This window comes from Bubalus kerabau, chromosome X (assembly GCF_029407905.1).
Source record: "Bubalus kerabau isolate K-KA32 ecotype Philippines breed swamp buffalo chromosome X, PCC_UOA_SB_1v2, whole genome shotgun sequence".
Lineage (NCBI taxonomy): Eukaryota > Metazoa > Chordata > Mammalia > Artiodactyla > Bovidae > Bubalus > Bubalus kerabau.
Window position 1 is genome coordinate 39,877,299 of NC_073647.1, and position 5,368 is coordinate 39,882,666.

General features: G+C 37.5%; 1 pseudogene; it reads left to right on the plus strand.

The window, feature by feature from the left end:
* Nucleotides 1-3,999: 3,999 nt before the first annotated feature.
* LOC129639093 (tRNA pseudouridine(38/39) synthase-like) lies at nt 4,000-4,792 on the plus strand (annotated as a pseudogene).
* The last annotated feature ends 576 nt before the right edge of the window (nt 4,793-5,368 follow it).

Below are 5,368 nucleotides of genomic sequence, written 5' to 3' on the forward strand. Positions count from 1 at the left end.
AAGGAAATCAATTATGAATATTCATTGGAAGGAGTGATGTTGAAGCTGAAGCTCCAATACTTTGGCCACATAATGCAAAGAATGAACTGATTGGAAAAGACCCTGATGCTGGGAAAGATTGAGGGCAGGAGGAGAAGGGAACAGTGGAATGAAATGGTTGAATGGCATCATGGACTCAATGGACATGAGATTGTGCTAACTCCAGACAATAGTGAAGGACGCGGAAGCCTGGCATGCTGCAGTCTATGGGGTCACAGTAAGTTGGAAATAATTTTGCAACTAAACAACAACAACCTAGAGTTGTTAAATTCATAGAAACAGAAAGTTGAATGGAGAAATGGAGGGAAGGGGACTAAGGAGTTGTTGCTTAATGGGTACAATTTCAGTTTTCCTAGGTGAAAACAGTTTTGAGATTTCTTATGTAAATGGATTTAATATTACTGAAATGATGCTTTAAAATGGTTAAGATGATGAATTTTGTTATGTGTATTTTATCACAATTAAAATAAAAAGTAGGAATAACTGTATTAGTATCAGATGAAGTAGACATCATAGCAATAAAAATCACTAAGAGCAAAGAGGGATGTTACATGATTATTAAAGTATCAATCCACCACAGATACAACTGAATGTGTATCAAGCAAGCAACAGAGTTTCCAAATACATATAAAGGAAAGACTGACAAGAGTTGAAAGAGGACATTGACCTAGCCACAGTTATACTTGGACTTCAAACACCTAACACTCAGCAAATGATAGAACTACTAGGCAGAAAATCAACAAAGAGAATGACTGAAGAATACAAAGACCAACAGGACCTAATTTATATATATATAACACTCTGCTCAACAACGGCAAAGTACACACTCGTTTCAAGGGTCTCTGCAGAACACATACCACGATAGTCTCTATGCTGGGCCATAAAATGAGCCTCAACAAGTTGAAGACAATGAAATCCTACAGAACATATTTTCAAAGCATAATGGAATCAAACTAGAATTCCGTAAATATGAAAGACAACAGGAAAATCTTTAAACAATTGGCAATTAAGTATGTTTGTAATTAATCCATAGGTTAAGGACAAAATCTCAAAGGAAAACCTTTAATAAAGACATTGAATTGAATGAAAATGAAAAGACATATCGAAATATATGGAATGCAACTAAAGTAGCACTGAGAAATCTATCACATTAAATGCTTACATTAGAAAAAAGGAAAGGCCTTGAATCAGAGACCTAAGTTCTTACCTAAAGAATATAGGGGAAAGAGGAAAAACCCAAAGCAAGTGGAGGGAAATTAATAAAGAGCAGAAATCAATGAAATTGAAAGGAAGAATGTTTTATTTTCTTATTGACTTTCTCTATTTATTCCACCCAAATCAATAAAATTGATAAACCTTTGGCAAGACTGAAAAGAGAAAGTTAGAGATGACAATGATGGATATCAGGGATAAAACAGGGTATGTCACCACATATCCTGCAGTCATTAAATGGATAATAGGTAGATGCGGTTATTAACTAGTAAACTTGAAAAATTAGAAGAAATGAATCAATCCTTTGAAATAATCCCAAATTACCATAACCCCCGCCCCAACCATGTTATATAGGCAATATATATAACCAATAAATAGATTGAATTTGTGGCTTATGTCCTGAAATATACCCATGCCCATATGATTTCACTGGAAAACTCTACCAAACACTTTGTCCTGAAATATACCCATGCCCATATGATTTCACTGGAAAACTCTACCAAACACTTAAAGAAGAGTAAATGTCAATTTACAATTTCTATCACAGAATCAAAGAGGATGAAAACATTTCTCATCCCTTTTTATTAAGCCAGTATTACTCTGATAATAAAACTACAAAGAATACAAGAATAAAGTGGAAGGAGTCTCTCTACCTAGTATTATGGTTTACTATATAGTCACAATACTGAAGGTAGCATGGTGTTTGCTGAGGGGTGGACACATATATTAATGGAACAGAATAAAGAATCCAGAAATAGACTCAAAACAATATTCTCAACTATTTTTGATAAAAAGGAAAATGGAGGAAGAGTAGCCTTTTTAAACAGATTTTCCTAGAGCAATTGGACATCTATAGTTAAATTTTTTAAAAGAACCTTGGCCCAAATCTTATACCTTATACAAAAACAAAGGACAAATCATGGATTAAATGCAAAACTCTATAATTTTAGAGATGTTCAGTGCCTAAGACCAACTGAAAGTCCTTAGACACCAAAAGCATGATACATAAAAGGAAATATTCATAAACATAATTATAACTTTTACTCTGTAAAGCATGCTGTAATGATGATGAAACATAAGCTACAGGCTGGGAAAAATATAAATAACATTATCTGACAAAGGAATTGTATCTAAAATGTATAAAGTGTTAGTTGTTCAGTCATGTCCAACTCTGCAACCCCATAGATGGTGACCCTCCAGGTTCCTCTGTCCATGGAATTCTCCAGGTAAGAATACTAGAGTTGGTTGCCATTCCATTCTCCAGGGGATCTTCCTGACCCTGGGATTGAACCCAGGTCTCCCACACTGCAGGCAGATTCTTTACTGTCTGAGTCACCAGGGAAGCCAAAAATGTATAATGGACTCTTGACATTCAATAGTGATAAAATTTAAAAATCCAACTAGAAAATGGACTACATCTGTGACCCACAATAAGTACATGTGGTGAACCTGTATGATTCCTTTATTCCTGGGGTTATCATTTTATTGCTAAAAACGTTATAGACAGAAATCAGACAGAGAAACTCTTAAAAAGAGTATAAAAACTGGAGAAGGAGGCATAATGACTTAAGAAGGAACAGGCCAACAACAACAAGGACTCACACACTAGAGAAAATTATTTGAGAACTGGAAACCCTAAGTGTGCTATTTTTTTTTTAATTTAATTTTATTTTTTAACTTTACAATATTGCATTGGTTTTGCCATATATCAAAATGAATCCACCACAGGTATACATGTGCTCCCCATCCTGAACCCTCCTCCCTCCTCCCTCCCCATACCATCCCTCTGGGTCGTCCCAGTGCACCAGCCCCAAGCATCCAGTATCGTGCATCGAACCTGGACTGGCGACTCATTTCATATATGATATTATACACGTTTCAATGCCATTCTCCCAAATCATCCCACCCTCTCCCTCTCCCACAGAGTCCAAAAGACTGTTCTATAAATCAGTGTCTCTTTTGCTGTTTCATAAGTGTGCTATTTTGTTTGTTTTAATTTCAGTGCTCATTACCAAAGACATGCAGCCCTAAGGATAGTCTATCTGGTTTGGACTAAGGATACTAAGGGTTTACCAGTCAGGAGGACACAAAACCACTGAAGAGAAACGAAGGCCTTAAACAAGACTGGACTAGGAGAAAATAGACTGACTTCCAACTCTCACTGATAAGAATGAAGAAAGAAAAGTATTAAGTGAATTTGAAAGGTGATTTCTCTTGGCCTTTGTTTTTACTTTCCAAGGTGGCACCCCACTCCATTACTCTTGCCTGGAAAATCCCATGGATGGAGGAGCCTGGTAGGCTGCAGTCCATGAGGTTGCTAAGAGTCGGACACGACTGAGCGACTTCACTTTGATTTTTCACTTTCATGCATTGGAGAAGGAAATGGCAACCCACTCCAGTATTCTTGCCTGGAGAATCCCAGGGATGGGGGAGCCTGGTGGGCTGCCGTCTATGGGGTCACACAGAGTCAGACACGACTGAAACGACTTAGCAGCAGCAGAGCTGGATTCAGAGGATGTTTATTGGAACAAGGTCAGCCATGCTGCTAAAGAGATTCATTTTCCCCACATTTGCAATCAGGTGCTCCCTCCAGACCTCCATATACTGGCCTGGGCCCCTGTAGAACTCAGCTTCAGTGTGATGTTTAGCTATCATGAGTGGACCTACTGCCATTTTCCCCTTGTGCTGACTTAGATATTATAAACATCAAAAGTATGATGACAAATAAGACTTCAGGAACTCGTATAAATGGATGTAGCCAACAGAGTGATTTTCAGTGGACTATTCTCTCTGCTCAAGTATGGCTAGTAGTCCAGTGCCTGAGTGAAGGGAGAGGGCAAGAACTTTTCTAGTATATCAACTTGAAATTATAGGCCAGGTGTTCCTTTATCATCATGTCTGTTGTATGATAGTTCTTCTTTTGCTAATTGGCCAAGAAATGGAGAAGACAGACTATTGATGAGCTGCTGAGCATAGAGAAATATCCCTTGAAACCTCAATATGGTATGGCTGTAGAGTTTTCTCTTGTCTATGAGACTTTAAGTTTCAAGATAGTCACTGGATTTTATGACTGGGAGTTTCAGGCTTTCAGTGTTACCCACCACAACTACTGTAGAGTGTGCTAGAAGGACTGGACTCAGTTGCAGTTCCCCATGGGAAAGGACCAAAGATGGATGGAGTGATAGAATAAAGAAAAGTTAATAACTCTGTCATAATGCAGACCATTGCATTTGTAGTAGAAGGAAATGCACACTATAAGCCTCTAATAGATGATCCTACATGTCAAGGATAGGACTCCCGATCCAGCATCTTGTAAGCAGGGGATGTACATGAGCATCTACATGTATTTCATGAAGAGGGAACAAAAAGCCTAAAGGGACTATAATGCCAGACTAGAGGAAGAAAATATTACTTATGGAGTCCAACAAAGAGGCTCTGTGTTGATACAGAAATTAAGACATCATTTAACCATGGAAAAACTCACCACAATCCAGGAGGCAATAACCACCTAGTTGGTAGGTGGGTGTAGAAAGCAAAGTATATATACGGTTACAAGAAGTTCTAGAAATTCAGATTATAAGCTCTTTAAAAAGCCCATAAGATTACAGTAAGAAAGGTCTTGTTGCTTAAATAAGAAACAGTTTATTATTTTATCCCTGTCCAAAAAGATTGAGATTTTTTTTAAAAAGAAGTTGTAAAATGGAGATGTATTTCTGTATACCTGGAAACCTGTGCTTTGTGTTCAAATTCATCAAAGTCTGATTCTACCAGTGTTAAAAAAGTAAGCTGTAGACATGAATAGAAATCTCAATGAAGGATACACAGATGGCAAATGAGTACATAAAAAGATGTTCAACACTTACCATAAGGGAAATGCAAATGAAAACTTCAGTGAGAGATCACTACATGTGAACCAGAATGACTTAAAATAATTAAAAAAAAAATGATAACACCGAATACTGATGAGAACGCAGAGGAACTGCTGGTGAAAGGTTGTTGCTGATCCATGAAAGACACTAGGATTCTTGGCCTCCGGAGGAGAAGAATTCAATCTGGGGCCAGAGACGAGGCTTGATCGCTCAGAGCTTTTGTGCAATAGAATTTTATTAAAGTATAA